Source organism: Pyrus communis, chromosome 4 (assembly GCF_041283825.1).
Source record: "Pyrus communis isolate YQ-2024b chromosome 4, ASM4128382v1, whole genome shotgun sequence".
NCBI classification, from domain to species: Eukaryota; Viridiplantae; Streptophyta; class Magnoliopsida; order Rosales; family Rosaceae; genus Pyrus; species Pyrus communis.
This window is the reverse complement of record NC_142568.1, coordinates 12,614,119-12,632,808: the sequence shown is the minus strand read 5'-3', so window position 1 is coordinate 12,632,808 and position 18,690 is coordinate 12,614,119. Positions and strand designations below refer to the sequence as shown.

Below are 18,690 nucleotides of genomic sequence, written 5' to 3'. Positions count from 1 at the left end.
AAACCCTACGTCACGCAAACCCACTTTGTGCGGCGCATGACCCTATGTCACGTAAATTGTCTTTGCGTGACGCTCGACCCTACTTCACACAAAGTGTCTTTGCTTGACCTATGAAACTTCTTCGTCGCACAATTTCTTTTTTTTTTTTTTTTTTGTGACAAAAATATTTTTGATTTAATTTTTAATAAATATTGTAATTAAATTCTAAACAATAAATAATAAACCAAGAAAAATTATTTAATTATAAACTATATGAAAATGTACATACAAGACGTCCGAACAAAAAAAGAAAAAATTACAATAAGTAGTCTTCTAGGTTTGATACATCAGACTATTGGGTATCGGTTGAGCGAAGTGGCTGTAAGGTCGAATGTGGAGCAAGATCAGGTGCTGCCATCGGGATTTGGAGACAGGACATCACTAAGGTCCGTACAATCATACTCATCTGGTCGCCCTGGGCTCTCATTTGCTCGTACTGGGCCTTCATCTGCTTGTTTTGGGCCCTCATCTGTTCGCTCTGGGCCTTTATCTGCTCGTCCTGGGTTGCAAGCTGACCTTTTAGGGTTGTCACTTCCTCCTTCAAGGCATTGACCTCCCCTGTTGTCGATCTGGAAGAACAACTGCGACATCTATACACTTTTTCAACCATAAAAATATAACATTAGAAACTAATCCTTTCTTGCATTTGAAACTAATCAATTAGCATCCAAAGTACAAGCATATCCTTTCTTACTAATCTCCTTTGTTTATTTGGTAATTTAACCTAATCTCACTTTGAAAAGCCTCTAAAACATCAAGTTTTGGGGAATCAAACCCTCACTGAACACTAGAAGAATAGAAAGAATACAAAACTCACAAACTCCAATACTTTTTCTGTTACTATTGTATCGTTGACTCATATTATAATACATGTATCTAATCATTACACATCATATTCCATAGAAAAATGTTAAGAACTCTCTCAAAAGTGATACTCTTCATGGACACTTTTCCACTTCACAATTTTAAAGTTAATTTTCATGCCAATATTATAAAATTTGGTACAAGAAACATAAGGGTGCCTAAGTTCATGAAGAGTTCCACTTTTTTAAAAAAAATAAAAAATTTAACATTTTTCTATTTTAGCCATTGTTGTATAGTTGACATCACAGTTTACACGTCCTACATCACTATACATCGTTGCTTTCTTACTCTCTTGGGCCAAATCTAAACCAACCAATACAAATAAAATACTAAACACGGTTTATACAACTAAAAAGACATAAATGAAAACATTGAACAACCAACCTCTTTGAAAGACCATTAGTTCCAAGCTTTGAATGTTTGATTACTTTCACAACAACCAAATTAATCAAAAACAAAAACAAACCCCATTAACTAAATCAACCTAAAAGAGAAAACCAATACAAATCCACAGGGACAGAGAAACACACATTCACCCACACACATATATATAATCCAATACACACATGTATAAAATATATAATTAAATGAGATACCTTGATGGCCTCTGAATTGCAACTGTTCTTAGAAAGGAAGAGCAAAATGAAATAGTTCTAACAATAAGAGAGGATAAGGCTCCATCATTTTGCTCAGCAATATTTAGATATAACCTGCCTATTCAATATTTAGTATAACTATGGATTTTAATTATTTTCTTTTACTATGCTTCTTCTTTTGCCTTACTCTCTTAAGTGACAACCGACACTATGAATTTTAATTATTTTGTTTTATTCTGCTTCCTCTTCCCCATAACTTTCAGGAGGAGACCTCCTCTTCCAAAAGGAGCCAAGTTTTAACCTCGGTGTGTGTGCGCGCGCGCATGCACGTATCTACATGAATACATAAATGTATAGAGAGAGAGAGAAAGAAAGATGAAAGAGAACATAATTGGGAAATTTTATTTGACATAGATGTTTTTACCATATCCTCTTCTACCCATAACGTTTTATGATGATCCCCATTAGACTAAATGCTTCTCCTCTCACCCATAACGTTTTATGATGAACCCCATTAGACTAAATGCTTCTCCTCTCATAGTTATAAGAATTCAATCACAATTTTCTACATGCATAATTTAACACACTCTCCAAAATTCCAATTAAAACTTTAAGAATTTAACTGAGAGAAAGTGGTATGACTTAATTTGTGGAACCACACCATGGTAAAGTTAAAAGGGTGATGTCAATTGATACCCTCAATCAATTGAGGATCTAATTGATGATCCATTGCAGCAATAATCAGATGAACTTGAGGGCATTTTAATTCATTAGGAAAAACACACAAAAACCCTAAAAGGAAACAGCTGCCAAAATGGAGGATGACATTGTTGTGGATGCCAAGGGACCCATGGAACCCATGAATTTCCAACTGGATGGAAACATATAGTTGAGTGTGGAGGATATTACACACAGATTAGACTTGGGTGTGCAACGGGAAACAAAACCCGGACCAAATATTTCACAAAAATTAATAACAACTCCAAAAATGGGTTTAAAAAAAAATACCTCAGTTTAGATTTGCAGAGAGGCCGTGCCCAAAGTGGCCTGAAAATTCGTGGGAAATCCGGCAACAATCCGGTATGGCAGACGTAAAAAGAAACAAATAGTCTTCCGCCAATGGTTGGAAGTGGAGGATCAAACCTGGAGACGAATTTTACCTGGAGATTTCGACAAAGTACTAAGAAATCAACATGCAATTTGACCCTAAACCCTAAATAACAAAAACCCATCGAAAATAAGAAACCCTTACCTTGATTTTGGGACTTGATTCGAGTCAGCTTTGAGATTCGCGTGGCTGCCCGTCGTTTAGAATGAGAGAGAGAGACAACCGACAGAGTAGTGGTGGTGGTTGGATTTGAGATTGTGAAGAGGAAAGACAAGTCTGGGTTCAAGATTTGGGGTTCAAGGTTGTGAAGAGGAGAGAGAGGTCTACGGGAAGGAGAGAGAGGTCTATGATGCGTTATTTATACGCACACAAACTAAACCCTATTTGTGACAATTGTAGTAATGATGTAAGTAGGGATCGTTCTAACCGGGGATTAACTAGGGATGCTAAATACTTGACTCAAATAAATAAAACTAACTTTTAAAACACTAAGACAAACTAAAAGACTCAAAACAAGTTTAAAAGACTCCAAATACTCAAAAACATAAAATAAGACAAATCAAATGAATAAGACTTAACAAAATAAGGGGGGTGATTGTGGTTGGACGAGATTAAATTAAACGGACAGATTATAATTTAAAACAGATAGTAAAGATGAATGTGATGAAAATATGGATGATGGAATAGCTAAGGGGTTCTTCTCCACACATGTTACACTTGCATACAAGATTGATTTTCGGTTGGTCTTTCGATAAATTATGAAACTCAATGCTCCAAGTTAATTAGGTCCGCTTAAATTAACTTTCAGATTTCCCTAGATTCGTTGGATTGAATGGAATACGCATTACAACCAAATTATTCTTAATCAAAGTCCCTAACTATGGAATACGCATGATAGAGACATTCAACAAAGATCATTAAGTTCAACGGAAATCATAAACATCGACGAGGCATTCGTTACTATGGAATACGCATGAAACTTATGCCAAGAATTCGTTTAACGCGATTGTTTATAAGCAACCTCCACTACTTGTGAATATAAGTTCATTACGATTAGGTGAAATTCACTTATATTCTAGCGTCATATTTATGCATGAAAATTAAGCGCGCATTCTTAATAAACATTCATAAATAAGTTATCAATCAAACGGTTAAACAAATTGAATCCACAACTTATGAAATTCCAACCAAAAGTAATCAATTCATAATGCAAGCATAAACATGTATTTTGAATCACCCCCTAGCTAAAGGGGGTTTAGTTCCTCATAACTTTGAAATCAAAGAAACACCTAAACATTCCAACAACTCAAACTTGAATTGTATGAACGTTTAGGCACTCTTCTCATCCATTACAAAACAAAGAAAATTGAATTTAAACATTGAAATCAAATAAACACCTAAACATTCCAACAACTCAAAATTGAATTGTATGAACGTTTAGGCACTCTTCTCTTCTTCGTTATTATGGCACAAGGTCTAAGGGATGTTGTTGGTGTGTTGAATGGATTGGGGACTTATGGAAATGGATGAGGAAAGATAGAAAATGGAAAGAAACCCACGGCAAGGAAGGGAATTTCAGGATGTGAAGATGGTGTGTGTTTGTGTTGTGGTGTGAGAAATGGAGAGATGTGAATTGAATGGGGAGTGAATGAATGCTAGGGTATTTATAGGGGTAGTGGAGGGAACATATGGCTGTTTGTTTAAGCATTTGTGTGAAGGAATCATGGAAAAACAGCTAGGACACATGTGAAAACTGGAATTGCACAAGGGGAGCAAAGGGAACCCACGACATGGATGGATTTGTGCATGTGTTGGCTGATTAAGATTGTGGAAATGCAAGGGAATGCACGGGTTAGGTTTGAAGAAAAGGTGTGTGAATGGGGTAATTGAATTATTAAAGTGCATGTTGATTTAAAGAATGAGTGGTGGTGTAATGATGAAGTGAATGCATGTGACTTGTGAATACAAAGAGAAGGGGAAAAACTGGAAATGCTCAAGGAGTGCATGGCATTGGGGGGGGGGGGGGGGAATGATGGCATGAAAGTGAAGGGATTAGTGGTGCATGTGCATGTGTTTTAGGTTGTGAAAGCATGTGGATTAGGTGGAAAGAGGTGGATGTGCATGTGAGTTGAAATGCATATGTTTAAATGGTTGAAATGTGTAGATGATTATGAGTATGATAAGTGATAAGTGAATGATATGTTAAGTGATAAATGAATGATATGTGGTGAGTGATAAGTGAATGAAAGTGATAAGTGATAATAGGGCTAGTTTAAAGGGCTAGGGTTTAAGTACATAGAATGGGCCTAAAATAGGTTGGTTTGCATGGCATAATATGTTTGATTGGGCTAGAGGTTTTCCATGGCTCAAAGGATTTGTTTGATTGGGCTAGGCCCTTTGTTTGATGTCCCCAAAGAGCATACAAGGCTTCAATTTCGTCCATCCTCTTTGCTCCATGATTAAGCTATCCAATCCTTGCCCAAAAGTGCCCCAAATAGCCTCAAAATGCACTTTCTTGCTCCCTAAGCCCTTAGAACCTGAAAACACACAAAAGAAGCATAAAGGACTAAAATAACTAGAGAAACATAACGTAAATGCACGAGAACAAGCCATTTAAGTCGCATGAATATGCTTCTATCAAACTCCCCCACACTTATCTTTTGCTAGTCCTCGAGCAAAACAGAATAAAAAGAAATAAACAAAACGACACTAAACACGTAAAACACAACCTACACCTTCCAAACAATCGTTTCAGGGATTTCCAATGCACATGACAAGTTAAAAATCATCATTCCCACATATTTTAGTCATCTTTACACTTAATTACATTCTTAATCACAGTCACCACATACTATTTCACAATTAAGTATTTAAAACCATGTTTTGAATGTAGTAACATGCCTTAGAGAATTTGCTCAATTCCTTACAAGATATGCACTCAGTTTTCACTCAGATTTTCTGACTACACACCCTAAACTAGTTATATGTGAGAAAATTGATGTGAACATAAAAACGAACACTCACATATATGTATGTCAAAGGAAGCAATTTCTGGAGTTAATAAGCATGTTTAGATATGATCTCATGAATGGAATGTTACTACTTAGAATGAGAACCAGTGATTCCATAAGCTCATATCAATTCCAAACTCCACAAATTGAAACACATAACACTCAAGATAGAAGCATAAGGGTTGAAACGGAGCTAAAGGTGTTTGGCTAACAAAGAAGGGATATGGAAAACAAAGGTTCTTAAAGAAATAGCGAGCAAAGCATTTGAATTAACGTAGAATTCACTTTTGAATGAAAACTCAACTTTTGAACAAGGGGGAACAAGCTCTTTTTCCTTTCTTTCTTTTCTTTTCTGTTTTTCTTTTTCATATGTTTTTCACAATTTTTTTTTTTTTTTTTTTTTTTTTTTTCTTTTGACTCTCAAAACATACATAAACACTTAAGAACAAAACATTCTCTCCCCCACACTCATTTTCTTTCATAATGTAACTCAAAAGGAATTCATTTAAGTCATGCTCACTATCATTTAAGAACAAGGGTGTGGATTGTCCTAAACTAGGCTAGGTAAGGATAATGTGGGTTAATAAAGAATAAAGGCTAAACGAGGCTCAACGGGGTTAAAACTTACAACAAATACGAAATATGGGAAGTAAGGCTATTTGGTTATGGTGGCAACTACACAACTTCATCTTGATATATGTTATGCAAATCAATGTCATGCTTTGAATGAAACGGATATAAGTTCTAGCATTTAGTTCTATCATGATACAATTGCATTCTAAGTAGCAACCAAGCAAGGAATAATGAGATCATGCAACAACTTTTAGAAAACAAAGAATCACAGAAAATAACTCTCCAAAGAAGGTAATGGCTCGAGTCTCACAGGGTTGTAGCGTTTGTTTGAGTTCCTTCCTTCAAGCATGTTACTAAAACGAATTTTTCTTTTATGATTGCATGTGAAGTCATACATTATAACCATAACCAAGCATATACCAAGAGTAAATCAAACTTTTCTCTATGTTAATAACTCTTTTTAACAGTCATGCAATTACAAACCAAATCCTTATCATAACGTTGGAAGGTACCCTAAGACACAAAAACAACTCAAAACACTCTTTTTAGGCTTTTCAAAAAAAATGTTTTTCAAATTTTTATGTGATTTTCGGAGTTATAAAACAAAACACACTAAAACACTCTAAAACAACTTAAAAACACCTTAAAACAGCAAGGAACAACATTTGAAGTTATGGGTGATAAAATCCCACGAATTTGCATTAACAACATTAGTTAAGCCCCCCCCCCCCCCCCCCCACACTTAAATCAAACATTGTCCTCAATGTTTTAAGCATAGATTCACACAAAACATAAGTAAACACACAAAAAGCACTTAAACATACTAAACATGGCATAATGTAAATAACAAAGAGAAGAGTTTAGGGACGCAAATCTGGTTGTGGAATGTAAATTCCATCTTCTCCTTGGTGATTGCATTGATGCTTGATTTTGTTGATTCCACAGGCTTACTCTCGAACTGGTTGCCGCCCATCGTTGATTTTCCTTTGTGCTACTGGGCTGGAGGATTCTTTTGGTCTTCCCCGAAGGTCTGAGCTTACCCCTTTGGTCTGTTTCTTTGTTCAATCTTTCCAATTCGTAATGAAAAGGGTTAGAGGATAACTCAACCTATGTTTGTCTCCACATGCTTCAATGTATCATTTTCACTTGCCTTACTCGCTCCCCTTTGCAGAAGTGGTCCCTTCTCCGGAAGTGTATCAACCGTTGAAGATGACTACTCGAGAGCAACGCTAGGTAAGCAATCAGGAATAGATTCCAGGCAATTGGCTCCAGAACGGAAGACTGACTCCAAGTGCCGGCTGATTGCTTCTTTTACTTTGCCATGCGAGTAAGAACAAGGACAAAGAAAAAGACAGGGAAAGAGCATGATATGAGATACTTTTGCTTTTGACCTTGATGATATGAGATACCTTTGCTTTTGAAGAAGTGGTGAATGAATCAGCACATGTATTTGTTGTGCTGTTTCCTCCTGGGTCATCTGTACTCCAGACATCTGGTATCATCTTTGGGGAAGAAGAAAGAATTGAGTATTTCGAAAGGCTTTGCTGGGAGTGCGCCCTCAGAGGTGAGGGAAAGTTGGGCATTTTCTTCAGGTTTGCCCTGCCATAAAATACGAAGGTCGACATATATAGAGATAATAGCAAGTGATGGTACTTTTTACCTTTGTCGACAAACGTTTTGATCCCGCAACTCCGGCTTTTTTTTGAAATAGTGGCGCCTCTTCGATCTTTGAATACGCCTCTTCGATTTCTGAGCAGGCGCCCCTTCGATTCCTGAGCAGGCGCCCCTTCGATTTCTGAACGACACGTGGTAGTGCAGATGCGGCTCCTTTTGACAAAGTTGCACGCGTCTTCTGAAAAGCAGAGAAAGCGTCGCCGAACTTTGCGCTTGTCGGCTAAAGATGTGTAGTTGCGATGATGGCGTCCACGTGTTTTCAGCTTTGTCAGAAATCTTTTGACAAAGTTGAACGCGTTTTCTGAAAAGCCGAGGGAGCGTCGCCTAAATTACGCCGGAAATTCCGGCTTCTTGAATCGGTGGACGCGTCGCCTTGGCTTTTTATAGAGCTATCGATCATCACAACAAACACACTCTGAAGATTTCCCATTCTTGAAAATCGACTCCGACCCTTTGAAATTTAACTCCATCCCTTCTCTTTGAACACTTTTGAAAAATGGCAAACTCATCGAACCTTAGCTTGGAATTGAGCCTTAGCAGTGATACGGGCGCGCCGCGTCAAGGTAACGTATGGCGCCCTTCTTTCTTTTCTTCTAACGGTCCTCTCACAGGTGAAGACTCCGTGATGCAGGACGCCACAACAGCTACAATAGTAGCTAGGAACCTCCTCACTCCAAAAGATAGTAGGCTGCTGTCAGGACGGTCCGATGAGTTGGCCGTTCAAGAGTCCCTCGCACTTAGTGTTCAGTGTGCGAGTTCTGTGTCCAACATGGGCCAACGCCTGCTTGCCCGCTCCCGTCAGGTGGAATCATTGATGGCAGAGGTGGAAAGTCTCAAGCAGGAGATCCAGCAGCTTAAGTATGAGAATAGAAGTTTGCATGTGCTTGCAAATAACTATTCGTCGGGCATGAAGAAGAAGCTTGATGAACTGCAAGAATCTGAGGGTCGAATTCACAGTGACCGTCAAAGGCTTGCGGCTTATCTCCAGAGGCACCTGTTTCCTGGGTCATCCAGCGCTTGGCCAAGTATTGAGGCCTGGAATGCTCTAGCTCCGATGCCTTCTGCCCCAATGTCTTCTGCCCCGATGCCTCCCGCTTCTATGCCTTCTGCTTCGACACCTCGTAGTGGGGCTTCAAGTAAACGCCCTTTGTGAAGGCTCCATCTTTCTTTGTTTAGCAGTGCCTATCAATAAATCAAACATTTTCTCAATGTTACAATCATAGACTCACACAATTAATAAACAAACAACAATAACTAAACAACCTAACAAGGCAGAAACGAAATAGCAACAAAGAGAAGAGTTTTTAGGAATCTGGAATTGGAGTGCTTTCTAAGTCTTCCTTTGTTGAATGCATGGGTTGCCTCCCAAGTAGCGCTTTCTTTTACGTTTTGCAGCCGGACGGTACCTCCGTTTAAGCTTGACTAGGTTCCACGGCATGGAGGGGTACCTCCTCCACGACATGCTCCTCGAACATCTCGTAATAGGGCTTCAATCGATGCCCATTCACTTTGAATTCTTGCTGCGTCCTTGAACTTTTGATTTGTACTGCACCATGAGGGAAAACATTAGTGACAATAAAAGGACCAACCCATTTGGAACGCAACTTACCCGGAAACAACCGAAGGCGAGAATTGAACAACAACACTTTCTGCCCAATAGAGAACGTCTTGGCACGAATCATCTTGTCATGAAATGCCTTTGTTTTCTCCTTGTAAATCCGGGCATTCTCATATGCTTCATTTCGGATTTCATCAAGCTCACATAATTGAAGCTTCCTATGTAAACCTGCGGCATCAAGGTCCATATTGAACGTTTTGACGGCCCAATGTGCACGATGCTCTAGTTCGACGGGAAGATGGCATGGCTTCCCATAGATGAGCCAAAAAGGTGACATCCTAATGGGGGTTTTGTAGGCAGTGCGATACGCCCACAATGCATCGTTTAAGCGCAAACTCCAATCCTTCCTTGTAGGCTCCACGGTCTTCTTAAGAATCTGCTTGATTTCCCTATTCGAAACCTCGGCTTGCCCGCTCGTTTGTGGATGATAAGGTGTGGCCACCTTATGTGTGACATTGTATTTCTTGAGCAACTCCTCGATGGTTCGATTACAAAAATGGGAACCTCCATCACTGATTAGCACTCGTGGCATTCCAAACCTTGCAAAAATGTTAGTTTTCACAAAATCTGCAACCACTCGAGAATCATTAGTTCGGGTGGCTTTTGCTTCCACCCATTTCGACACATAGTCCACAGCAAGCAATATATAAAGAAACCCATGTGACGAAGGAAAGGGACCCATAAAATCAATACCCCAAACATCAAAGATTTCAACACTAAAAATGGGGGTTTGCGGCATTTGTTGTTTAGGACCAATATTGCCCGTTCTTTGGCATCTATCACAAGACATGCAAAATGTTCTAGCATCCCTAAAGATGGTAGGCCAATAAAAACCACATTCTAACACCTTAAGTGCTGTTCTTTGAGTGCCAAAGTGTCCCCCACAAGCATAAGTGTGACAAAAGGTTAGAATAGCATTAAACTCAAAATCGTGCACACACCTACGTATAACTTGGTCAGGGCAATATTTCCATAAATACGGGTCATCCCACACATAAAACCGTGCCTCTTTCTTTAATTTATCACATTGGTGTTTAAGTAATTCTCTAGGAACATGTTTAGACACCAAATAATTCACCAAATCAGCATACCAGGGTTCACTTACCTTGACGGACATCAGTTGCTCATCTGGGAATGTCTCTATGATAGGCACGGCATCCTCTTCATGCACCATACGGCTCAAGTGGTCAGCCACCACGTTTTCACTTCCTTTCTTGTCCCGGATTTAGATATCGAATTCTTGGAGAAGAAGCATCCATCGGATAAGCCTCGGCTTTGCTTCCTTTTTCGTGAGTAAGTACCTCAAAGCTGCATGATCAGAATAAACGATTACTTTAGTTCCAATTAAATATGAACGGAATTTATCTAAAGCAAAAACCACAGCTAGAAGTTCTTTTTCCGTCGTGGAGTAGTTCAATTGGGCATCATTGAGAGTCCGAGAGGCATAGTATATGACATGCGGCCGCTTGTCTCTTCTTTGTCCTAGAACAGCTCCTAATGCATAGTCGGATGCATCGCACATGAGTTCGAACGGAAGGCTCCAATCTGGAGGTACAATAATGGGGGCCGAGACTAGCTTCTCCTTGAGTTGGTTAAATGCCGAATTACACTCTTCATTAAACTTGAATGGCACATCTTTTTGAAGCAATCGGCAAAGAGGGTTGGACATCTTGGAGAAGTCCTTGATAAAACGCCTATAGAACCCTGCATGGCCAAGAAACGAACGTACCTCTCTAACCGAAGTAGGAGAGGGTAAGTGACGTACAAGGTCTATTTTCGATTTATCTACTTCAATTCCTTTTTCTGAAACAATATGTCCTAAAACTATACCTTGTTTCACCATAAAATGACATTTCTCCCAATTCAAGACAAGGTTAGTTTCAACACATCGTTTCAAAATTAAGGTCAGATTATCCAAGCAATTATCAAATGAACTCCCAAATACACTGAAATCATCCATGAAAACCTCAATGATCTTTTCAACAAAATCGGAAAATATACTTACCATACACCTTTGGAAAGTGGTCGGTGCGTTGCATAAGCCAAATGGCATGCGACGATAAGCAAATGTTCCAAAGGGACATGTGAATGTGGTCTTCTCTTGATCATCCGGGGCTATCACAATTTGGTTATATCCAGAGTATCCATCAAGAAAACAGTAAAAAGCATGATCGGCTAACCTTTCGAGCATCTGGTCGATGAATGGCAAAGGAAAGTGATCTTACCTAGTCATGGCATTTAGCTTCCGGTAATCGATACATACTCGCCAACCTGTTTGAATGCGGGTTGGCACAAGCTCATTCTCAGCATTCTTCACCACTGTCACTCCGGACTTCTTTGGAACACATTGCACCGGTGACACCCAACGACTATCAGAGATCGGATAAATCACTCCACAATCAAGAAGTTTGATAATCTCCTTTTTCACAACTTCCATCATTGGAGGGTTGAGACGGCGCTGAGCCTCTCGAGTTGGTTTAGCCCCCTCCTCAAGAAGTATACGGTGCATGCATGTGGTAGGGCTTATTCCTTTAATGTCGGCCAAAGTCCACCCTATGGCCGTTTTGTGCTCTCGCAGCACCCTCACAAGCTTCTCCTCCTCCATTGCCGTGAGACTTGATGAAATGATGACGGGCAATGTTTTGCCTTTTCCCAAAAACACATACTTCAAATGGTCCGGCAACGGCTTAAGTTCAAGCGATGGTGCCTGAACAACAGAAGGTAGCATCTTAGTGGAAACTGAATTTGAAAGTGAGAGTGGAACCTTACCATATTGTTGTGGCAATGACTCAAGGGCTGCCACAACCTCAATTATTTCTTCACTAGAACCCATTGCAAAGAATACCTCCTCCTTGCCGTGGCCTTGCATTGGCCCAAATCCTTCATTTTTGCGCTCTATGGCCTTAGTGATGGTTGTTTCCAGGGCGTCCTCGTTCAATTCTTCAAGGTATACCTGCGCCAAAGAATCGATAACATCAATGGAAAAACAAGAATGGTCATCAACGGGATATCTCATAGTTTCAGAAATATTAAAATCAATCACTTCCCCATCGAATTCCATTGTCAAGGTGCCTTTGTATACATCAATCTTCGTTCGGGCCGTCTTCATGAATGGCCTACCAAGGAGAATCGGCAAAGATGTAGAATGGGCTGAATCCTCCATGTCTAGGATGTAGAAATCAGTCGGAAAAATTAAATGGTTCACCTGCACAAGCACATCTTCCAAAACTCCTTTTGGATACGCGTTAGAACGATCGGCCAATTGTATAATTACACCATCTTGTTTTAATTCACCCAAATTCATAGATGCATAAATAGAATAAGGCATGACATTTATGGATGCACCTAAATCAAGCATGGCATGTTCAAAACGATTATGTCCAATCACACAAGGAATTGTGAAACTACCGGGGTCTTTGCACTTGGTAGGCAGTTTACGTTGCAAAACAACGGACACATTCTCGCTTACCTTCACTACCTCTTTGTTTGCCCTTCTTCTCTTTGTATTGCATAGGTCCTTGAGGAATTTAGCATACTTTGGAACCTGTTTGATTGCATCGAGAAGCGGTATGTTCACTTGCACCTTCCGGAACGTTTCAAGAATGTCCTTCTTGCTTTCTTCCTTTTTTTCTTGCATGAACCTGCTAGGAAAAGGTACATTGGGCAGATTAGGACGTAAAGTACATGAATTTGAACTTAAATTACCTGATTTGGCCGAGTTAGGGTGATCTGCCTCAGGTTGTGTCGTCTCTTCATCTACTTTCTGGGCAGATTTGGGATTGTTTGTCTCGGTCCCAACTTCTTTTCCACCCCTTAGGGTGATGGCCTTGGCGGATTCGAATCCTCCCTTTGGATTGACTGTGGTTGAGCTAGGAAGCTTTCCTTGCTCTCTAATCTGTCCAAGGAACTCAGAAATCTGCCCTATTTGTTTCTTCATATCCATCATCTCCTTTTAGTTATTTGCTATCCGGTTGTTTTGATTTTGCAATCCCTGCGAAATAGAGGTTAGTAATTGCATAGCTTGATCACTTTCCAAGGACGTACCTGAATGAGATGATGCCGAAGGTTGTTGGGGTTGTTGGGGTGCATACGGCTTGGAATAAAAACCAAGGGGGTTTGGCCTAAATCCTCCTTGTTGGGCAGCTTGTTGTGGCTCCCTCCATTTGAAGTTTGGATGGTCCCTCCATCCGACATTGTAAGTGTTCGAGTATGGGTTGTTTTGATTTTGTCCTTGGAAACCAATTGCATTGGCAGATTCCCACCCACCATTCTCGATTAGTTGAGGGCACTTGTCGGATGGATGCCCTTGAATTGAGCACACGCCACAAACTTGGTGTTCTTGTGCTTTTGGACCAATCACAACCTGAGAAACAAGAGAAGTAAGATTAGCAAGTTGTGATTGAATTTCAGAAATAGCACTCACCTCATTTACACTTTGTTGCCGTGGGGCTTCCCTTTGACCCACTCCTTCATATTGTTGAGCGTTGAGTGCTCGGTTGGCTATGAGAATCTTGGCATCCCTTGGTGTTTTGTCCACCAATGCTCCTCCCGCTTATGCATCAAGCATTTGACGTTCGATAGGAAGGAGGCCCTCATAGAAATATTGAAGGAGAAGTTCCTCCTTCATTTGATGTTGAGGACATGAAGCTACAAGGCCCTTGAAGCGCTCATAATAAGCCAGGAATGTCTCACCATGATTCTGTTGAATACCACTAATTTTCTTCCGTAGGAGAATCACTCTCGAAGTAGGGAAGAATTTCTCCAAGAAAGCACGCTTCATACTCTCCCACGAAGTCACAGTTCCCGGGGCTAGTTCGTAGAGCCAATCTTTGGCCTTGTCCATAAGTGAAAATGGAAAGGCCTTCATCTTCAATATACTCCCATCCACATTGACGGGGGTCATGCTCGAACAAACCACCTCGAACTCCTTGAGATGCTTGTTGGGATCTTCCATGGAAAGCCCATGGTACTTCGGAATATGGTGCAACAAGCTTGACTTCAATTCGAATTCATCGGTCTTGCCTTGGGCAGCCGCGGGGTATTGAATGCAAAGAGGGGCTGCATTGGCCAAACCTGAGGCAGAAAGCTCTTTAATGGTTCGATTGTCCACGGCCATGGTTGGTACTTCCTCTTTAACCCAATCCGTGGCTTCCTCTTCTACTTCAGGTTTGTGACAATTGTAGTAATGATGTAAGTAGGGATCGTTCTAACCGGGGATTAACTAGGGATGCTAAATACTTGACTCAAATAAATAAAACTAACTTTTAAAACACTAAGACAAACTAAAAGACTCAAAACAAGTTTAAAAGACTCCAAATACTCAAAAACATAAAATAAGACAAATCAAATGAATAAGACTTAACAAAATAAGGGGGGTGATTGTGGTTGGACGAGATTAAATTAAACGGACAGATTATAATTTAAAACAGATAGTAAAGATGAATGTGATGAAAATATGGATGATGGAATAGCTAAGGGGTTCTTCTCCACACATGTTACACTTGCATACAAGATTGATTTTCGGTTGGTCTTTCGATAAATTATGAAACTCAATGCTCCAAGTTAATTAGGTCCGCTTAAATTAACTTTCAGATTTCCCTAGATTCGTTGGATTGAATGGAATACGCATTACAACCAAATTATTCTTAATCAAAGTCCCTAACTATGGAATACGCATGATAGAGACATTCAACAAAGATCATTAAGTTCAACGGAAATCATAAACATCGACGAGGCATTCGTTACTATGGAATACGCATGAAACTTATGCCAAGAATTCGTTTAACGCGATTGTTTATAAGCAACCTCCACTACTTGTGAATATAAGTTCATTACGATTAGGTGAAATTCACTTATATTCTAGCGTCATATTTATGCATGAAAATTAAGCGCGCATTCTTAATAAACATTCATAAATAAGTTATCAATCAAACGGTTAAACAAATTGAATCCACAACTTATGAAATTCCAACCAAAAGTAATCAATTCATAATGCAAGCATAAACATGTATTTTGAATCACCCCCTAGCTAAAGGGGGTTTAGTTCCTCATAACTTTGAAATCAAAGAAACACCTAAACATTCCAACAACTCAAACTTGAATTGTATGAACGTTTAGGCACTCTTCTCTTCCATTACAAAACAAAGAAAATTGAATTTAAACATTGAAATCAAAGAAACACCTAAACATTCCAACAACTCAAACTTGAATTGTATGAACGTTTAGGCACTCTTCTCTTCTTCGTTATTATGGCACAAGGTCTAAGGGATGTTGTTGGTGTGTTGAATGGATTGGGGACTTATGGAAATGGATGAGGAAAGATAGAAAATGGAAAGAAACCCACGGCAAGGAAGGGAATTTCAGGATGTGAAGATGGTGTGTGTTTGTGTTGTGGTGTGAGAAATGGAGAGATGTGAATTGAAATGGGGAGTGAATGAATGCTAGGGTATTTATAGGGGTAGTGGAGGGAACATATGGCTGTTTGTTTAAGCATTTGTGTGGAGGAATGATGGAAAAACAGCTAGGACACATGTGAAAACTGGAATTGCACAAGGGGAGCAAAGGGAACCCACGGCATGGATGGATTTGTGCATGTGTTGGCTGATTAAGATTGTGGAAATGCAAGGGAATGCACGGGTTAGGTTTGAAGAAAAGGTGTGTGAATGGGGTAATTGAATTATTAAAGTGCATGTGGATTTAAAGAATGAGTGGTGGTGTAATGATGAAGTGAATGCATGTGACTTGTGAATACAAAGAGAAGGGGAAAAACTGGAAATGCTCAAGGAGTGCACGGCATTGGGGGGGGGGGGGGAAATGATGGCATGAAAGTGAAGGGATTAGTGGTGCATGTGCATGTGTTTTAGGTTGTGAAAGCATGTGGATTAGGTGGAAAGAGGTGGATGTGCATGTGAGTTGAAATGCATATGTTTAAATGGTTGAAATGTGTAGATGATTATGAGTATGATAAGTGATAAGTGAATGATATGTTAAGTGATAAATGAATGATATGTGGTGAGTGATAAGTGAATGAAAGTGATAAGTGATAATAGGGCTAGTTTAAAGGGCTAGGGTTTAAGTACATAGAATGGGCCTAAAATAGGTTGGTTTGCATGGCATAATATGTTTGATTGGGCTAGAGGTTTTCCATGGCTCAAAGGATTTGTTTGATTGGGCTAGGCCCTTTGTTTGATGTCCCCAAAGAGCATACAAGGCTTCAATTTCGTCCATCCTCTTTGCTCCATGATTAAGCTATCCAATCCTTGCCCAAAAGTGCCCCAAATAGCCTCAAAATGCACTTTCTTGCTCCCTAAGCCCTTAGAACCTGAAAACACACAAAAGAAGCATAAAGGACTAAAATAACTAGAGAAACATAATGTAAATGCACGAGAACAAGCCATTTAAGTCGCATGAATATGCTTCTATCAGTCTACGAGAAAGAGATGAGCGAGAGGGAAGAGAGAGGTCTACAGGAAAGAAAGAGGAGATGCAGGTCTACGCGAAAGAAAGAACGATAAGGAAGAGAGAGATCTATGGGGTTCAAGGTTGCCAAACTTGGAAAATTGAAAAAAAAAAGCCTAATTTTCACTATTGCACCGCAAAAATTAATACAATCGGCGCGACGTAGGTATACAATTTGTCGTCACGCAAAATTGTTTTGCGCGATGACCACATTAAGGCATCTTTTTTTAAATTATTATAAAAATTACTGAAAATGTAACTTTACTCCCTTCAAATTCAACTTTTTTTTTTTTACATAAACCCCACAATAATATATTTTTCTAACAAAACCCACAATAATTTTTTTACATATATATCATTCAATTTCTTAAGTGTTATAAGTACAAAATAAATAAATTAAAATCTACGTAGTAAATATATATACTATTGAACTTGATGGGAAACGCATTGTACGAAACTAGTTTCAAAGATCCAACTGTCAAACTTGTTTGTACATGCTTCGAGATCGCATATGCCAAAAATTGTAAAAAACAAACATGCAAAGATCAAGTAATGGGACAAAACTTTTCGATGGTTATAAACGAAAAAACACAATTTAATGGTAGTTTTCACTTCGATTTTGATGATTTTTTACATATACACTCTTGGATCCTATATAAATACAATGAACTAATTTGATCGTCAATTAAAAATATTTACACAAGTGGATACCAAAAAATCTTATGTTATACTTAATGAAAGTATAAAAAAACTCCAGGTGTTAGTGAATCTATCGTTTTGATGGGAAACACATTGTACGAAAACTAGTTTTAACGATCCAACCGTCAAACTTGTTTGTATATGCTTCAAGATCGCATATGCCAAAAATCACAAAAAAACAAACATTTAGATATCATGTAATGGGACAAAACTTTTTTACGGTTATAAACAAAAAATCACGACTTAACGGTAGTTTTAACTCCGATTTTGATGATTTTTTTACAGCTACACTCTTGGATCCTATATGAATACAATCAACAAATTTAAAATATTTACACAAGTGGATACCACAAAATCTTATGTTATACTTAATAAAAGTATAAATAAACTCTAAGTGTTAGTGAATCTATCATTTTGATGGAGTACGCAATGTACGAAACTAATTTCAATGATGTAACCGCCAAACTTGTTTGTATATACTTCGAGATCGCATACGCCAAAAATCGCAAAAGCCAAACATTCAAATATCAAGTAACGGGACAAAACTTTTCGACGGTTAAAAACGAAAAATCATGATTTAACGGTTATTTTAACTCTGATTTTGATGATCTTTTTATAGCTACACTCATTGACTCTATATGAATACAATGAACTGATTTGATCTTCAATTTAAAATATTTACACTAGTAGATACCACAAAATCTTATGTTATACTTCATGAAAGTATAAATAAACTTTAAGTGTTAGTGAATCTATTGTTTTGTTAGGATATACATTGTACGAAACTAGTTTCAACGATCCAACCGTCATACTTGTTTGTATATACTTCGAGATCGTATGCACCAAAAATCGTAAAAAAAGAAACATTCAGAGATCAAGTAATAGAACAAAACTTTTCGACGGTTATAAACAAAAAATCATGATTTAACGGTTATTTTAACTCCGATTTCCTTGATCCCATATGAATACAATGAACTAATTTGATCTTCAATTTAAAATATTTACACTAATGGATACCAAAATCTTATGTTATACTTGATGAAAGTAGTA

The 18,690-nt window shown here is 38.8% G+C and overlaps 1 long non-coding RNA gene across 1 annotated transcript; it reads right to left on the bottom strand.

The window, feature by feature from the left end:
• Positions 1–219: 219 nt before the first annotated feature.
• LOC137721783 (uncharacterized) lies at positions 220–17,079 on the bottom strand. Its single transcript, XR_011066716.2, has 4 exons — positions 16,914–17,079; positions 2,752–2,980; positions 2,508–2,642; positions 220–636 (listed from the first exon to the last, which is right to left on the bottom strand). It is a non-coding gene; the product is annotated as an uncharacterized LOC137721783 (long non-coding RNA).
• Between the last annotated feature and the right edge of the window lie 1,611 nt (positions 17,080–18,690).